The sequence below is a fragment of the Eleutherodactylus coqui genome, chromosome 1 (assembly GCF_035609145.1).
Source record: "Eleutherodactylus coqui strain aEleCoq1 chromosome 1, aEleCoq1.hap1, whole genome shotgun sequence".
Lineage (NCBI taxonomy): Eukaryota > Metazoa > Chordata > Amphibia > Anura > Eleutherodactylidae > Eleutherodactylus > Eleutherodactylus coqui.
In genome coordinates, this window is record NC_089837.1 from 120,405,558 (window position 1) to 120,425,396 (window position 19,839).

A 19,839-nucleotide genomic window follows, 5' to 3' on the forward strand; every position below is an offset into this window, starting at 1 on the left:
AGGGTCACGAGAAAGGCATCCTAACATGAAGTCAGCCATGTGTGCCAGGGTACCTGTACGCAACACATGGCTGTCCGCACTAGGAAGATCACTTTCAGGATCCTCCTCCTCCTCCTCCTCCTCCTCCTCCTCAGGCCATACACGCTGAAATGATGACAGGCAAGCAGCATGGGTACAGTCAGCAGTGGGCCAAGCTATCTCTTCCCCCTCCTCCTCATCCTCCTCATCCTCCTCCTCCTCCTGAACGCGCTGAGATATAGACAGGAGGGTGCTCTGACTATCCAGCGACATACTGTCTTCCCCCGGCTCTGTTTCCGAGCGCAAAGCGGCTGCCTTTATGGTTTGCAGGGAAGTTCTCAAGATGCATAGCAGAGGAATGGTGACGCTAATGATTGCAGCATCGCCGCTCACCACCTGGGTAGACTGATCAAAGTTTCGAAGGACCTGGCAGATGTCTGCCAACCAGGCCCACTCTTCTGAAAAGAATTGAGGAGGCTGACTCCCACTGCGCCGCCCATGTTGGAGTTGGTATTCCACTATAGCTCTACGCTGCTCATAGAGCCTAGCCAACATGTGGAGCGTAGAGTTCCACCGTGTGGGCACGTCGCACAGCAGTCGGTGCACTGGCAGATTAAAGCGATGTTGCAGGGTGCGCAGGGTGGCAGCGTCCGTGTGGGACTTGCGGAAATGTGCGCAGAGCCGGCGCACCTTTACGAGCAGGTCTGACAAGCGTGGGTAGCTTTTCAGAAAGCGCTGAACCACCAAATTAAAGACGTGGGCCAGGCATGGCACGTGCGTGAGGCTGCCGAGCTGCAGAGCCACCACCAGGTTACGGCCGTTGTCACACACGACCATGCCCGGTTGGAGGCTCAGCGGCGCAAGCCAACGGTCGGTCTGCTCTGTCAGACCCTGCAGCAGTTCGTGGGCCGTGTGCCTCCTATCTCCTAAGCTGAGTAGTTTCAGCACGGCCTGCTGACACTTGCCCACCGCTGTGCTGCCACGCCGCGTGACACCGACTGCTGGCGACGTCCTGCTGCTGCTGACACATCTAGATTGCGAGACAGAGGTTGAGGAGGAGGAGGAGGGTGCTTTAGTGGAAGAAGCATACACCGCCGAACATACCACCACCGAGCTGGGGCCCGCAATTCTGGGGGTGGGTAGGACGTGAGCGGTCCCAGGCTCTGACTCTGTCCCAGCCTCCACTAAATTCACCCAATGTGCCGTCAGGGAGATGTAGTGGCCCTGCCCGCCTGTGCTTGTCCACGTGTCCGTAGTTAAGTGGACCTTGCCACTAACCGCATTGGTGAGGGCGCGTACAATGTTGCGGGAGACGTGGTCGTGCAGGGCTGGGACGGCACATCGGGAAAAGTAGTGGCGACTGGGAACTGAGTAGCGCGGGGCCGCCGCCGCCATCATAGCTTTGAAGGACTCAGTTTCCACAACCCTATACGGCAGCATCTCAAGGCTGATAAATTTGGCTATGTGGACGGTTAACGATTGAGAGTGTGGGTGCGTGGCGGCGTACTTGCGCTTGCGCTCCAACACTTGCGCTAGCGACGGCTGGACTGTGCGGTGCGAGACATTGGTGGATGGGGCCGAGGACAGTGGAGGTGAGGGTGTGGGTGCAGGCCAGGAGATGGTAGTGCCTGTGTCCTGAGAGGGGGGTTGGATCTCAGTTGCAGGTTGGGGCACAGGGGGAGAGGCAGCGGTGCAAACCGGAGGCGGTGAACGGCCTTCGTCCCACCTTGTGGGGTGCTTGGCCATCATATGTCTGCGCATGTTGGTGGTGGTGAGGCTGTTGGTGGTGGCTCCCCGGCTGATCTTGGCGCGACAAAGGTTGCACACCACTGTTCGTCGGTCGTCAGGCGTCTCGGTGAAAAACTGCCAGACCTTAGAGCACCTCGGCCTCTGCAGGGTGGCATGGCGCGAGGGGGCGCTTTGGGAAACACTTGGTGGATTATTCGGTCTGGCCCTGCCTCTACCCCTGGCCACCGCACTGCCTCTTGCAACCTGCCCTGCTGCTGCCCGTGCCTCCCCCTCTGAAGACCTGTCCTGTGTAGGCGTTGCACACCAGGTGGGGTCAGTCACCTCATCGTCCTGCTGCTCTTCCTCCGAATCCTCTGTGCGCTGCTCCCTCGGACTTACTGCCCTTACTACTACCTCACTGCAAGACAACTGTGTCTCATCGTCATCGTCCTCCTCACCCACAGAAAGTTCTTGAGACAGTTGGCGGAAGTCCCCAGCCTCTTCCCCCGGACCCCGGGAACTTTCGAATGGTTGGGCATCAGTGACGATAAACTCCTCTGGTGGGAGAGGAACCATTGCTGCCCAATCTGAGCAGGGGCCCGAGAACAGTTCCTGGGAGTGTTCCCGCTCCTGAGCATGTGTCATTGTAGTGGAGTGAGGAGGCTGGGAGGAAGGAGGAGCAGCAGACAGAGGATTCGGATTTGCAGCAGTGGACGGCGCAGAACTGTGGCTGGATGATAGGTTGCTCGAAGCACTTTCTGCCATCCAGGACAGGACCTGCTCACACTGCTCATTTTCTAATAAAGGTCTCCCGCGTGGACCCATTAATTGGGCGATGAATGTGGGGACGCCAGAAACGTGCCTCTCTCCTAATCGCGCAGCAGTCGGCTGCGACACACCTGGATCAGGAGCTCGGCATGTGCCCACACCCTCACTTGGGCCTACGCGTCCTCGGCCACGTCCACGTCCACGTCCTCTAGGCTTACCCCTACCCCTCAGCATGCTGTATTACCAGTGATTTGATTTCCCAGGAAGGAAATAAATTGGCGCAAGCCTGCAGGCCAAATATAATGTTTTCGCTTTTTTGCAAAGGGAAGGACCCACTGCGTATATTCAATGAACAATAACTTTTAGAACTGTAGTGTGGCCCTGAAAAAGTCACACACAACTTTAGTGTAGCAGAGTTATTAACTCTAGCAGAGCAGGTATTTGCCAGTCAGGAAAGACAATGGCGCAAGCCTGCAGTAAACCGTTGCTGGTTGCGTCTGATTTTTGTACGTTGTCCACGCAGCACACACGTACACGGAGACCTTAGGACTGACACAGGCAGGCCAAATATAATTTCTTTTCGCTTTTTTGCAAAGGGAAGGACCCACTGCGTATATTCAATGAACAATAACTTTTAGAACTGTAGCGTGGCCCTGAAAAAGTCACACACAACTTTAGTGTAGCAGAGTTATTACCTCTAGCAGAGCAGGTATTTGCCAGTCAGGAAAGACAATGGCGCAAGCCTGCAGTAAACCGTAGCTGGTTGCGTCTGATTTTTGTACGTTGTCCACGCAGCACACACGTACACGGAGACCTTAGGACTGACACAGGCAGGCCAAATATAATTTCTTTTCGCTTTTTTGCAAAGGGAAGGACCCACTGCGTATATTCAATGAACAATAACTTTTAGAACTGTAGTGTGGCCCTGAAAAAGTCACACACAACTTTAGTGTAGCAGAGTTATTAACTCTAGCAGAGCAGGTATTTGCCAGTCAGGAAAGACAATGGCGCAAGCCTGCAGTAAACCGTAGCTGGTTGCGTCTGATTTTTGTACGTTGTCCACGCAGCACACACGTACACGGAGACCTTAGGACTGACACAGGCAGGCCAAATATAATTTCTTTTCCTTTTTTGCAAAGGGAAGGACCCACTGCGTATATTCAATGAACAATAACTGTGTTGTGGCCCTGCCTACACAATTCTGTCCCTGTAGTATCAATGGAGGGTGCAATGCTCTGCACAGATGATTTTTAGAAAAAATAAAATATGCAACACTGCTAACAGCAGCCAGCACAGTACTGCACACGCTTAAATTTGGCCCTAGAAAGGACCGTTGAGGTTCTTGAAGGCTACACTCACTCCTAACACTCTCCCTGCCTATGCACCACTTCTGTCCCTAATGCCGGGTGCAATGCTCTGCACTGCCGATTTTGAGAAAAAAAAAAAAAAAAACACTGCTAGCAGCAGCCTGCACACAGGTAGATGTGGCCCTAAGAAGGACCTTTGGGGTTCTTGAAGCCTACACTGACTCCTAACGCTCTCCCTACAGCAGCACCAGCACGATAGTACTTTCCCTCAGCTAACTCACAAGGCATGTGTGGCGAGCCGCGGGAGGGGCCGACTTTTATACTCGGGTGACATCTGATCGCCCCAGCCACTCACAGCAGGGGGGTGGTATAGGGCTTGAACGTCACAGGGGGAAGTTGTAATGCCTTCCCTGTCTTTCAATTGGCCAGAAAAGCGCGCTAACGTCTCAGAGAGGAAACTGAAAGTAACCGGAACACCGCGTGGTACTCGTTACGAGTAACGAGCATCCCGAACACCCTAATATTCGCACGAATATCAAGCTCGGACGAGTACGTTCGCTCATCTCTAATAGACAGTATATGTCTTTCACCTTTTTCACTGTCCCTGCCTCAGCACTACTGGCCCTATACTATGTAAAATTACTGCAGACTGTTTCCCTCTGGACAGGATGACAGCGGTGTTGTAACGGGCAACGCAGAGCCAGGAAAGAATTTTGAGAAAGCCTGCTGTAACACTTAGCTGGCTGCGTATTAATTAGGACTACTACCCCCAGCAGAGACACAGTACACTCAGGACGGTGACAGGAAGCCCAAATAGATTTTTTTGTCCCAAATTTTTTTGGAAAAGCCCAATGCCTATATAGACAGTATATGTCTTTCACCTTTTGCACTGTCCCTGCCTCAGCACTACTGGCCCTATACTATGTAAAATTACTGCAGACTGTTTCCCTCTGGACAGGATGACAGCGGTGATGTAACGGGCAACGCAGAGCCAGGAAAGAATTTTGCGCAAGCCTGCTGTAACACTTAGCTGGCTGCGTATTAATTAGGACTACTACCCCCAGCAGAGACGCAGTATACTGAGGACGGTCACAGGCAGCCCAAATAGATTTTTTTGTCCCAATTTTTTTTGGAAAAGCCCACTGCCTATATAGACAGTATTTGTCTTTCACCCTTTCACTGTCCCTGCCTCAGCACTACTGGCCCTATACTATGTAAAATTACTGCAGACTGTTTCCCTCTGGACAGGATGACAGCGGTGATGTAACGGGCAACGCAGAGCCAGGAAAGAATTTTATGCAAGCCTGCTGTAACACTTAGCTGGCTGCGTATGAATTAGGACTACTACCCCCAGCAGAGACGCAGTACACTCAGGACGGTGACAGGCAGCCCAAATAGATTTTTTTGTCCCAAATTTTTTTGGAAAAGCCCACTGCCTATATAGACAGTATATGTCTTTCACTATTTTCACTGTCCCTGCCTCAGCACTACTGGCCCTATACTATGTAAAATTACTGCAGACTGAGGACGCAATGCTCTGCACGGCCGATATACAAAAAAAAAAATGTGCAACACTGCAAAAAGCAGCCTCAACAGTACTGCACACGGTCAGATGTGGCCCTAAGAAGGACCGTTGGGGTTCTTGAAGCCTAAAATCACTCCTAACACTCTCCCTATAGCAGCTCCAGCATCAGCAGCACTTTCCCTGAGCTATGTCAGAATGCATCTGTGGCGAGCCGCGGGAGGTGCCGATTTATATACTCGAGTAACACCTGATCTCGCCAGCCACTCACTGCAGGGGGGTGGTATAGGGCTTGAACGTCGCAGGGGGAAGTTGTAATGCCTTCCCTGTCTTTCTATTGGCCAGAAAAGCGTGCTAACGTCTCAGAGATGAAAGTGAAAGTAACTCGAACATCGCGTGGTACTCGTTACGAGCAACGAGCATCTCGAACACGCTAATACTCGAACGAGTATCAAGCTCGGACGAGTACGTTCGCTCATCTCTATTCCTATGTAACTCTAAGCTCAACACTTATGCTAGTTTAAGGTTAGTTTGCTGCTGTTTCTGTCCTACTAACCTCTATTGTCTTTGTCATTTTCCATATAATTATTCTTACTTTGTTCTTTTACCTTTCCTGTTATGGCTGTCAAAAGAAACTTATTTGCAATGCAGTTGTTTCCATATGCTTCAAAACACTCTTCGTGCATATTTCATGCAGCCATTATGTGCCTCACAAACTGAAAATAATCAATAAGACCACTATCACTGGCTAAAGACAAAAAAAAGTTAAAATATGACTTTAATCAGATAAAGCTTTCAAAATTCATGAGCACCAACTTTTAGATAAAAATGATCATAGATATTAGACACCTACACTGGGACTTGGGTATATACTGTCAGCAATAGTGTCAGGATACACAGTGAGTGATGTCACAATTGCATAAATAACCAGAGCCCAATATAGGGTCAGCATACCAAAGATTGCTGATTTTAGTGTGCCCTACCTCTGTACCTTACACCTAAGTGGGGTACACACCGTGAAAAAGAGTAGCCCTGCTCAGAAACATCTTCCCAATGGCCCTAGGTTGTCCTAACACCAGTCAACATACCAAATATATTCTTGATAAAACCCATTCTACAGGAGTAAGTGCCAATAAATTGATAGCCTTGCTGGTAATACATCAACAAACCCTAGGAAAAACAATATTAAAACAGTGAAGCATGCATAAACAGTCCCAATATGTTTCCCCTTTTGAATTCACCAGGGTGCTAAGATATTCGTCATACTTAAAAATGCAAAAATAAAATAACTAATTGATAAGTATGACATGGAAGCAATGTCTGCTTATGATCCCATAATCCTCTAGGCATCCCAGATGTCATGAAGTCTTGCGCTATAGTCACCCTTGGGAATCCATAGCTTTTAGCAATAAGTCATGCATGGAGGAGTAAGGGTGGACACTAGAGATGAGCGAGCACCAAAATGCTCGGGTGCTCGTTACTCGGGACGAAATTATCGCGATGCTCGAGGGTTCGTTTCGGGTAACGAACCCCATTGAAGTCAATGGGCGACCCGAGCATTTTTGTATTTCGCCGATGCTCGCTAAGGTTTTCATGTGTGAAAATCTGGGCAATTCAAGAAAGTGATGGGAACGACACAGCAACGGATAGGGCAAGCGAGGGGCTACATGTTGGGCTGCATCTCAAGTTCACAGGTCCCAGTATTAAGCCACAATAGCGGCAAGAGTGGGCCCCCCCCCCCTCCCAAAAACTTTTACTTCTGAAAAGCCCTCATTAGCAATGCATACCTTAGCTAAACACCACACTACCTCCAACAAAGCACAATCACTGCCTGCATGACACTCCGCTGCCACTTCTCCTGGGTAACATGCTGACCAACCCCCCCCCCCCCCCACAGCGCACACCAAAGTGTCCCTGCGCAGCCTTCAGCTGCCCTCATGCCACACCACCCTCATGTCTATTTATAAGTGCGTCTGCCATGACGATGAACCGCAGGCACACACTGCAGAGGGTTGGCACGGCTAGGCAGCGACCCTCTTTAAAAGGGGCCGGGCGATAGCCCACAATGCTGTACAGAAGCAATGAGAAATATAATCCTGTGCCACCGCCATCAGGAGCTGCACACGTGGGCATAGCAATGGGGAACCTATGTGCCACACACTATTCATTCTGTCAAGGTGTCTGCATGCCCCAGTCAGACTGGTAATATGTACCTTAACAGTAACCGCGTTGGTGGTAATGTGGTGGTGACTGCGGACCTAGTAGCGCGGTTTTATTTTGTTGGTTTTCGGAATGTGGCCAGGATTAAGTGGGCCGTGGCGGGGGGATGGTGGGGGGGCTCTCTTGTAGTGTCGGTAAAGGTGAAATTCTTGGACTGCCACCAGACGAACCAATGCAAAGGCATTTGCCAAGAATGTTTTCCCTGTTGGAGGAGGAGGGGGATGTTTTTGAGGCACTACGTGTCCTCTCCACGTGTCCGTGGTTATATGCACCTTAACAGTAACCGCGTTGGTGGGAAATGGCCTCGCCGCCATCATGTCTTTGGGAAGCCTCTGTTTCCACACCCCAGAGACATACCATTAGCAACGGTATAGGCAGAGCCCATAATTCGTAACATTTCAGCCGTAGCATTAGGACAGGCCCCACTAACATATCACTAGCAGCATTATAGCGGGAGCGCAGTCTTCGTTCCATGTCAGCAATAGTAGCACTCAAGACAGGCCCCAGTAACAATTCCGAAGCAGCAGTATAGCGGGAGCGCAGTCTTCGTTCCATGTCAGCAATAGTAGCACTCAAGACAGGCCCCAGTAACAATTCCGAAGCAGCAGTATAGCGGGAGCGCAGTCTTCGTTCCATGTCAGCAATAGTAGCACTCAAGACAGGCCCCAGTAACAATTCTGAAGCAGCAGTATAGTGGGAGCGCAGTCTTAGTTCCATTTCAGTAGCTGCAGTATAGCCAAGGCCCAAGTTACATTTATGTAGCTAAAGTGTAGGCCAACCCCACACACACTTCTGTACCATGAGTGCAGGCGAAGAACATACAAATTGCTATGATTACACTGTAGGTGAGGGCCCCAAAAAATTGGTGTACCAACAGTACTAATGTACCTCAGTAAAAATTGGCCATGCCCAACCAAGATGGCAGGTGAAATCCATTAATCGCTTTGGTTAATGTGGCTTAAGTGGTAACTAAGCCTGGAGGCAGCCCAGTTTAACGAAAAATTGGTTCAAGTTAAAGTTTCAACGCTTTTAAGAGCATTGAAACATATAAAAATTGTTTAGAAAAATTAGATGAGTGAGCCTTGTGGCCCTAAGAAAAATTGCCCGTTCAGCGTGATTACGTGAGGTTTCAGGAGGAGGAGCAGGAGGAGGAGGAGGAATATTAGACACAGATTGATGAAGCAGAAATGTCCCCGTTTTGGATGGTGAGAGAGAACGTAGCTTCCATCCGCGGGTGCAGCCTACGTATTGCTTACGTATCGCTGCTGTCCGCTGGTGGAGAAGAGAAGTCTGGGGAAATCCAGGCTTTGTTCATCTTGATGAGTGTTAGCCTGTCGGCACTGTCGGTTGACAGGCGGGTACGCTTATCTGTGATGATTCCCCCAGCCGCACTAAACACCCTCTCCGACAAGACGCTAGCCGCAGGACAAGCAAGCACCTCTAGGGCATACAGCGCTAGTTCAGGCCACGTGTCCAGCTTCGACACCCAGTAGTTGTAGGGGGCAGAGGCGTCACCGAGGATGGTCGTGCGATCCGCTACGTACTCCCTCACCATCCTTTTACAGTGCTCCCGCCGACTCAGCCTTGACTGGGGAGCGGTGACACAGTCTTGCTGGGGAGCCATAAAGCTGGCCAGGCCCTTAAAGACTGTTGCACTGCCTGGGCTGTACATGCTGCTCGATCTACGCACCTCCCCTGCTACCTGGCCCTCGGAACTGCGCCTTCTGCCACTACCGCTGTCGGATGGGAATTTTACCATCAGCTTGTCCGCCAGGGTCCTGTGGTATAGCAACACTCTCGAACCCCTTTCCTCTTCGGGAATGAGACTGGGAAGGTTCTCCTTATAGCGTGGGTCGAGCAGTGTGTACACCCAGTAATCCGTAGTGGCCAGAATGCGTTGAATGCAAGGGTCACGAGAAAGGCATCCTAACATGAAGTCAGCCATGTGTGCCAGGGTACCTGTACGCAACACATGGCTGTCCGCACTAGGAAGATCACTTTCAGGATCCTCCTCCTCCTCCTCCTCCTCAGGCCATACACGCTGAAATGATGACAGGCAAGCAGCATGGGTACCGTCAGCAGTGGGCCAAGCTGTCTCTTCCCCCTCCTCCTCATCCTCCTCATGCTCCTCCTCCTCCTCCTGAGCATGCTGAGATATAGACAGGAGGGTGCTTTTACTATCCAGCGACATACTGTCTTCCCCCGGCTCTGTTTCCGAGCGCAAAGCGGCTGCCTTTATGGTTTGCAGGGAAGTTCTCAAGATGCATAGCAGAGGAATGGTGACGCTAATGATTGCAGCAACGCCGCTCACCACCTGGGTAGACTCCTCAAAGTTTCGAAGGACCTGGCAGATGTCTGCCAACCAGGCCCACTCTTCTGAAAAGAATTGAGGAGGCTGACTCCCACTGCGCCGCCCATGTTGGAGTTGGTATTCCACTATTGCTCTACGCTGCTCATAGAGCCTAGCCAACATGTGGAGCGTAGAGTTCCACCGTGTGGGCACGTCACACAGCAGTCGGTGCACGGGCAGATTAAAGCGATGTTGCAGGGTGCGCAGGGTGGCAGCGTCCGTGTGGGACTTGCGGAAATGTGCGCAGAGCCGGCGCACCTTTTACGAGCAGGTCTGCCAAGCGTGGGTAGCTTTTCAGAAAGCGCTGAACCACCAAATTAAAGATGTGGGCCAGGCATGGCACGTGCGTGAGGCTGCCGAGCTGCAGAGCCGCCACCAGGTTACGGCCGTTGTCACACACGACCATGCCCGGTTGGAGGCTCAGCGGCACAAGCCAACAGTCGGTCTGCTCTGTCAGACCCTGCAGCAGTTCGTGGGCCGTGTGCCTCCTATCTCCTAAGCTGAGTAGTTTAAGCACGGCCTGCTGACGCTTGCCCACCGCTGTGCTGCCACGCCGCGCGACACCGACTGCTGGCGACATCCTGCTGCTGCTGACACATCTAGATTGCGAGACAGAGGTTGAGGAGGAGGAGGAGGGTGCTTTAGTGGAAGAAGCATACACCGCCGAACATACCACCACCGAGCTGGGGCCCGCAATTCTGGGGGTGGGTAGGACGTGAGCGGTCCCAGGCTCTGACTCGGTCCCAGCCTCCACTAAATTCACCCAATGTGCCGTCAGGGAGATGTAGTGGCCCTGCCCGCCTGTGCTTGTCCACGTGTCCGTAGTTAAGTGGACCTTGCCACTAACCGCATTGGTGAGGGCGCGTACAATGTTGCGGGAGACGTGGTCGTGCAGGGCTGGGACGGCACATCGGGAAAAGTAGTGGCGACTGGGAACTGAGTAGCGCGGGGCCGCCGCCGCCATCATAGCTTTGAAGGACTCCGTTTCCACAACCCTATACGGCAGCATCTCAAGGCTGATAAATTTGGCTATGTGGACGGTTAACGATTGAGCGTGCGGGTGCGTGGCGGCGTACTTGCGCTTCCGCTCAAAGACTTGCGCTAGCGACGGCTGGACGGTGCGGTGCGAGACATTGCTGGATTGGGCCGAGGACAGCGGAGGTGAGGGTGTGGGTGCAGGCCATGAGACGGTCGTGCCTGTGTCCTGAGAGGGGGGTTGGATCTCAGTGGCAGGTTGGGGCACAGGGGGAGAGGCAGCGGTGCAAACCGGAGGCGGTGAACGGCCTTCGTCCCACCTTGTGGGGTGCTTGGCCATCATATGTCTGCGCATGCTGGTGGTGGTCAGGCTGTTGGTGGTGGCTCCCCGGCTGATCTTGGCGCGACAAAGGTTGCACACCACTGTTCGTCGGTCGTCAGGCGTCTCTGTGAAAAACTGCCAGACCTTAGAGCACCTCGGCCTCTGCAGGGTGGCATGGCGCGAGGGGGCGCTTTGGGAAACACTTGGTGGATTATTCGGTCTGGCCCTGCCTCTACCCCTGGCCACCGCACTGCCTCTTGCAACCTGCCCTGCTGCTGCCCGTGCCTCCCCCTCTGAAGACCTGTCCTGTGTAGGCGTTGCACACCAGGTGGGGTCAGTCACCTCATCGTCCTGCTGCTCTTCCTCCGAATCCTCTGTGCGCTGCTCCCTCGGACTTACTGCCCTTACTACTACCTCACTGCAAGACAACTGTGTCTCATCGTCATCGTCCTCCTCACCCACTGAAAGGTCTTGAGACAGTTGCCGGAAGTCCCCAGCCTCATCCCCCGGGCCCCGGGAACTTTCCAATGGTTGGGCATCAGTGACGATAAACTCCTCTGGTGGTAGAGGAACCACTGCTGCCCAATCTGAGCAGGGGCCCGAGAAAAGTTCCTGGGAGTGTTCCCGCTCCTGAGCATGTGTCATTGTAGTGGAGTGAGGAGGCTGGGAGGAAGGAGGAGCAGCAGACAGAGGATTCGGATTTGCAGCACTGGACGGCGCAGAACTCTGGGTGGATGATAGCTTGCTTGAAGCACTTTCTGCCATCCAGGACAGGACCTGCTCACACTGCTCATTTTCTAATAAAGGTCTCCCGCGTGGACCCATTAATTGGGCGATGAATGTGGGGACGCCAGAAACGTGCCTCTCTCCTAATCGCGCAGCAGTCGGCTGCGACACACCTGGATCAGCAGCTCGGCCTGTGCCCACACCCTCACTTGGCCCTCCGCGTCCTCGGCCGCGTCCACGTCCCCTAGGCCTACCCCTACCCCTCAGCATGCTGTATTACCAGTGATTTGATTTCCCAGGCAGGAAATAAATTGGCGCAAGGCTGCAGGCCAAATATAATTTTTTCGCTTTTTTGCAAAGGGAGGGCCCCACTGCGGATATTCAATGAACAATACGTTTAATAACTGTGGTGTGGCCCTGAAAAAGTGTCACACAACTTTAGTGTAGCAGAGTTATTAACTCTGGCAGAGCAGGTATTTGCCAGTCAGGAAAGACAATGGCGCAAGCCTGCAGTAAACCGTAGCTGGTTGCGTTTGATTTTTGTACGTTCTCCACGCAGCACACACGTACACGGAGACCTTAGGACTGACACAGGCAGCCCAAATATAATTAATTCGCTTTTTTGCAAAGGGAAGGCCCCACTGCGGATATTCAATGAACAATACGTTTAATAACTGTGGTGTGGCCCTGAAAAAGTGTCACACAACTTTAGTGTAGCAGAGTTATTAACTCTGGCAGAGCAGGTATTTGCCAGTCAGGAAAGACAATGGCGCAAGCCTGCAGTAAACCGTAGCTGGTTGCGTTTGATTTTTGTACGTTCTCCACGCAGCACACACGTACACGGAGACCTTAGGACTGACACAGGCAGGCCAAATATAATTAATTCGCTTTTTTGCAAAGGGAGGGCCCCACTGCGGATATTCAATGAACAATACGTTTAATAACTGTGGTGTGGCCCTGAAAAAGTGTCACACAACTTTAGTGTAGCAGAGTTATTAACTCTGGCAGAGCAGGTATTTGCCAGTCAGGAAAGACAATGGCGCAAGCCTGCAGTAAACCGTAGCTGGTTGCGTTTGATTTTTGTACGTTCTCCACGCAGCACACACATACACGGAGACCTTAGGACTGACACAGGCAGCCCAAATATAATTAATTCGCTTTTTTGCAAAGGGAAGGCCCCACTGCGGATATTCAATGAACAATACGTTTAATAACTGTGGTGTGGCCCTGAAAAAGTGTCACACAACTTTAGTGTAGCAGAGTTATTAACTCTGGCAGAGCAGGTATTTGCCAGTCAGGAAAGACAATGGCGCAAGCCTGCAGTAAACCGTAGCTGGTTGCGTTTGATTTTTGTACGTTCTCCACGCAGCACACACGTACACGGAGACCTTAGGACTGACACAGGCAGGCCAAATATAATTAATTCGCTTTTTTGCAAAGGGAGGGCCCCACTGCGGATATTCAATGAACAATACGTTTAATAACTGTGGTGTGGCCCTGAAAAAGTGTCACACAACTTTAGTGTAGCAGAGTTATTAACTCTGGCAGAGCAGGTATTTGCCAGGCAGGAAAGAAATTGGCGCAAGGCTGCACTCAACCGTAGCTGGTTGCGTCTGATTTTTTTACGTTCTCCACGCAGCACACACGTACACGGAGACCTTAGGACTGACACAGGCAGCCCAAATATAATTAATTCGCTTTTTTGCAAAGGGAGGGCCCCACTGCGGATATTCAATGAACAATACGTTTAATAACTGTGGTGTGGCCCTGAAAAAGTGTCACACAACTTTAGTGTAGCAGAGTTATTAACTCTGGCAGAGCAGGTATTTGCCAGTCAGGAAAGACAATGGCGCAAGCCTGCAGTAAACCGTAGCTGGTTGCGTTTGATTTTTGTACGTTCTCCACGCAGCACACACGTACACGGAGACCTTAGGACTGACACAGGCAGGCCAAATATAATTAATTCGCTTTTTTGCAAAGGGAGGGCCCCACTGCGGATATTCAATGAACAATACGTTTAATAACTGTGGTGTGGCCCTGAAAAAGTGTCACACAACTTTAGTGTAGCAGAGTTATTAACTCTGGCAGAGCAGGTATTTGCCAGTCAGGAAAGACAATGGCGCAAGCCTGCAGTAAACCGTAGCTGGTTGCGTTTGATTTTTGTACGTTCTCCACGCAGCACACACGTACACGGAGACCTTAGGACTGACACAGGCAGGCCAAATATAATTAATTCGCTTTTTTGCAAAGGGAGGGCCCCACTGCGGATATTCAATGAACAATAACTGTGTTGTGGCCCTGCCTACACAATTCTGTCCCTGTAGTATCAATGGAGGGTGCAATGCTCTGCACAGACGATTTTTTGGAAAAAAAAAATATGCAACACTGCTAACAGCAGCCAGCACAGTACTGCACACGCTTAAATTTGGCCCTAGAAAGGACCGTTGAGGTTCTTGAAGGCTACACTCACTCCTAACACTCTCCCTGCCTAAGCACCACTTCTGTCCCTAATACCGGGTGCAATGCTCTGCACTGCCGATTTTGAGAAAAAAAAAAAAAAATTTCCACTGCTAACAGCAGCCTGCACACACGTAGATGTGGCCCTATGAAGGACCGTTGGGGTTCTTGAAGCCTACACTAACTCCTAACGCTCTCCCTACAGCAGCTCAGGCACCAGCAGCACTGTCCCTCACTAACTCACAAGACATCTGAGGCGAGCCGCGGGAGGGGCCGACTTTTATACTCGGGTGACATCTGATCGCCCCAGCCACTCACAGCAGGGAAGTGGTATAGGGCTTGAACGTCACAGGGGGAAGTTGTAATGCCTTCCCTGTCTTTCAATTGGCCAGAAAAGCGCGCTAACGTCTCAGAGAGGAAAGTGAAAGTAACCAGAACACCGCGTGGTACTCGTTACGAGTAACGAGCATCCCGAACACACTAATATTCGCACGAATATCAAGCTCGGACGAGTACGTTCGCTCATCTCTAGTAGACACCCACTGGCATTTTTATTTCTTGCGCTGCGATGTCGCCAGTGTATTCAATGGGGCCAGCCGCAGCAGCGCTAGCCCCATTGAAAACATAGGGTGAATATCACGGACTTCTGCCACAGCTCAGCCAATCGGCACAGCCCTTTCAGGAGGCGGAGATTTTTAAATCCCCGCCTGCTGAAAGTGCTGGACAGCAGTGCCTGGGGAGCCAGCCGGAGGACCATTTTTTTAACCAGTTCATGATGATTTTCAGGGAAGGGCTTAAAATTTAAGCCCTTCCCCAAAAAATCATACTGCAGGGGTTGCCACAAACCACTGCTTTCAATGGGGCCGGCAGCAGCGCCCCGCGGTTCCCACGGGGATGAAGGTAACTCCTGCCACACCTGGCACAGCTGCGGCAGAAGTCTGTGATATTCACCCTATGTTTTCAATGGGGCTAGCACTGCTGCCGCTGGCCCCATTGAAAACACTGAGCGATATCGCAGATTTCTTCTCTGCGATGCGCAGCTCTGCTGAAACATTGCAAATGAGTATGAAACCATTGAAAATCATTGGTTTCATATTCCTCGCTGCCACATTGCAGAGAAAAAAAATCGCCAGTGGGTGTCCACCCTAAATAATACTTACATTTTGTTACACTGTTTTATCCAACACAATGTATATTAAACACACTTCCCAGTATGCATCTCATGATTATGCATGGTATCTCACTCTTGTAGGTGCACCCTCTAAGGACATCTTTGAACACCTCCGCTCCAGATGCAAAATATCTGTGTCTATGATGGAAATCCTTGGGCATTCCACAGAGGGTCTAATCCTAAATTTATACAGCAACCTTAGGGTATAATACATCCTGTGTAGAATTAAAAATTGTGTCACTCATTGAAAGGAGTTACTATATTTATTAGAATTTGTGCATATACTCTACCACTTACACTCAGAGATCATCCCAATATCCTTATCCCATTTCCTCTTAAAGAGGGTTCCCTCATTAATTAAATCATTTAATTTGCCGTACAGTAGTGAAATTAACTTACCTTTCCTCTTCCTCCTAATTAACAGGTTCGCCATGTCGCTGTTATCCGTTATGAGCATATTGGTATTTTTAATCTTTTTAATTATACCTAAAGGCTAGATTCTTAAAATCCTCATTGCCTTCATGAGTGAAATCGTAAGATCTCAGTTTACCATTGTTAAAGACCTGGGGAACATGCCAAAATCTACTTAAAGCCTAAATTTGAAATTCACTAATGGCACTCGCCTTCTCCACACCTACAGTATGTACTCTCTTTCATCTTGTTCCAAATTGTAACTATTAGTTTCACCATTGACTATCCAGCAAATTGTCTTTCACTCATCTGGTGAGACTCCAATAATTGGTATTTCATCTAAAATTCTGCCTAATATTAGATATCAAATGAACATAATTTTTATATTGAGAGCTTCCTAAAACTGCAAATTAAAATCTGATAGATTGTATCATCTATACATAATTAGTATAGCACAGACACCAAAAGTATTGAGTCCCAGGATAGGAAGTAAGTGTTGGTTCAGCGATCTGACAAGGACTGCAATGTGAGAATATAGAGGATTCTTAACTAGCACAGTCAATGTCTGTTGATTTGTGTGAAGTTTGCTAAATAATTTAAGATCACTGGCATATGAGACCAATCAAAGTATATTTCCCTGCAAATCTCCTAATCAGGCAAACCAGCCAAGATGTATGTTTCTAGCTACATAAAAGGAGCACACATGATCTCTGTCACTCATGCTTCAAGGGGCTACAACGTGAAAAATGTGTAATTAGCTCTAATCAGAGTACATGGTTCATAAGACCATAGCTCATGTCTATTCACATAGCAGTGTTTTTAATTTACATTGCAATAACCTTTAATATATCATTTTAAATAACAGTCAAGTACAAATGGAGTATTTTCGTACAGAACATAAATGTTTACAGAAGTAATATAATTAGTTGAAGGATCATATTGTGAACCAGTATTTTATTCTGTGGGATTCATCAATTTTATGGTTCTGGACATTCAAATAGCAAAATCTGGCCCTGCAATACTTATCGAAAAACCACACAGACTTTAAGTTTTATGACAAAACCTTGTCCTTTTTCTGGTGTGATATATGACACTTTTCCTAGGCAATACTCTTTCATATGGTTATTTAGTATGGACAATACTCAAAAATACCCATCACCGTATGGATCGCTGACCAGGCACCAATGAAATCCAGAAAGAGTAGGAAAGATAATGGGATAAAACTAAAAAAAGGGAGGAGACACAGATTAGATATTAGAAAAAAACTTTCTGACAGTGAGGGTGATCAATGAGTGGAACAGTTTACCACAGGAGGTGTTGAGCTCTCCTACAATGGAAGTATTCAAACAAAGACTGGACAAATATAGGCCTGGGATGATTTAGTGAATCCTGCACTGAGCAGGGGGTTGGACCTGATGACCCTGGAGGTCCCTCCCAACTCTACCATTCTATGATTCTACCCGACATAGACTCTGGAGGAGGGTAGAAGCATGCTGTACTAGTAACAAGAAAACTTTCGGGACACATCTTGGCCCCACCACAAGTATCTTTAGATTTCATTGTAGCCCGGTCAGCAAGCAGTGCCATGTGGTGATGTTTTTTTTGAATATTTTATTATATGCAAGATACTGTGAGTTTGAGGTCCTCGTAACGTTCATCTTGATGTTTTTGGATTAAATACGTATTTACTGGAGTTGTGCCCAGAGTTGCACTACCATACCAGATGAAGGTTACACTTGATATCTCTTCAATTAAACAAGTTGATTCTGTTAATAGTACACAGAGTTCCACCCTGTTCTTTCTCATTTTTTCAATTTTTTGGGGGAGGTGGGGAGGTTATGTTATTATGATTTTATACATTTACTAAATTGAAGAACCGTGTGCAGAGAATTACACAATGGCTTCATAATATAGAATCGGCCTCAGTGTGCTGCTGTTCCATGTTCTGTAGCTTGCCATTAGAGATGAGCGAATATACTCGTTTCGAGTATTTACTCGATTGAGCACCGCAATTTTCGAGTACTTCCGTACTCGGCTGAAAAGATTCGGGGGGGGCGCCGGGGGGCGGGGGGAGGCGTGGCGGAGCGGGGGGTAGCAGCGGGGAACAGGGGGGAGCCCTCTCTCCCTCTCCCCTCACACCCCGCTGCAACCCCCCACTCACCCACGGCGCCCCCCCGAATCTTTTCGCCCGAGTACGGAAGTACTCGAAAATCTCGGCGCTCGGGCGAAAAAGGGGCGTGGCCGAGTAGGTTCGCTCATCTCTACTTGCCATGCATTATCAACTAGAAGTGAGGCCACAGTAGAACCTCTGTGTGCAACAATATGAAATGTGAGGCAAATACGGGTACAACATGGGCCCATACACACATACATGTACAGAATTATAGCTTCATAAAAGTCAGAGGTTGCAGAGAGCTGTAATATAACTATGTGCATAAGGCCTAATAAACACAATTATCACAGCACTATCTGCACTGACATCCTCATGGTGCTTACGTAGGTCTGACATGACATGTCATCTGGTGCTAGATGCCGAGGTAGAAACTTTTTTATTTGGTGGCATTTGCCTCAGTCAACTTATTGTCACATCATGCCCAACATGGACGAAGGGTGACGTTCACACAGAACGCAAAAGCATGCACAAAACAGTGCGCACCACTCCAGGCACAAATAGATGGAAAAGACCTGTCCCTTATATAACAGAGAATTGAGGAGCTCCTGCCTAAAAGCAGAGTAATTGTCCCGATAAGGACAGCCCCACTGTCTTCACCTGGGCCCTGACAATCCCTTACAGGAACCGCACAGACACAACAAAGCAAAAGCGAAATAATAAAGGATTAACAAAAACAACAGAAAGGAACACCAGTACTTAACTGAATATGAAGCTTTACACCCAGGCTAGAGACTTCCACCTACACCAACCATCCGTGTAGAGAACTGAATAAACAGCAATGGGAAAAGGAAGGGGTAGGAATATAAAGCTCTCCACACCTGCTGATAGGTAGAGCAGCTAGAGAACCACACCCCAAACCCTCTCTCAAGGTATAAAGATGCAAAAAATATTAAGAGAGCGCCTCAGGGGAATGGAACTAACAAACAAAAAGATGACGCTCACTGGCAGATGCAGAAGCTGGAAAATGTCCACCGTTCCTTCTTCTACCTCACTTAAATCCTCTTGTAACAAAAGGAGAGCTGCAGAGAGACTGGGGTCCTGGAGATCAGGGCTCCCCAGGAAACAAAATAACACAAATGGATATAAAAAAAAAACATCCTTCGCTCCAATGGTGAGGATCAAAGATGTGGAGAGAGTGCAATCCCAGAGAATATATTGTTATTGAGCACTTACTTGAAAGGAGGGGGGTATGATGAACAGAAACCGCCTCCTCTGAATGTAGTGACGTCCATTATGATCATGTGAGTGATCACATGATGTAGCCACGTGATTGACGCAATCACTGGTCGCGCCCTCCTCTCAGTGGAGCCCTAGTCTAAGCAATGGGTGATACATGTGACGTATGTCACATGACACGACGACACTACCAGCGTGACCGTAAGCCGTGTCCCCTATTCAAGCGCCGAAGTCACTCAGCAATAGGAGACACATGTTTCACGTATTATCTCTTTTAAATATTTTGTATAAATATATGTTATCTCTGTGTATGTCTGTATGTCGGCTTGAGAAAGGTGTTTTATAGCACCGAAGCGTGTTGCCGCCCAAATAAAGCTTTTACTTCACTTTACATCTTGATGCCCATGTGGATTTGCATTGGTTAAACGACATTCAGAGGAGGGGGTTTCTGTTCAGCATACCCCCCTCCTTTCAAGTAAGTGCCCATTAACAATATATTCTCTGGCATTGCACTC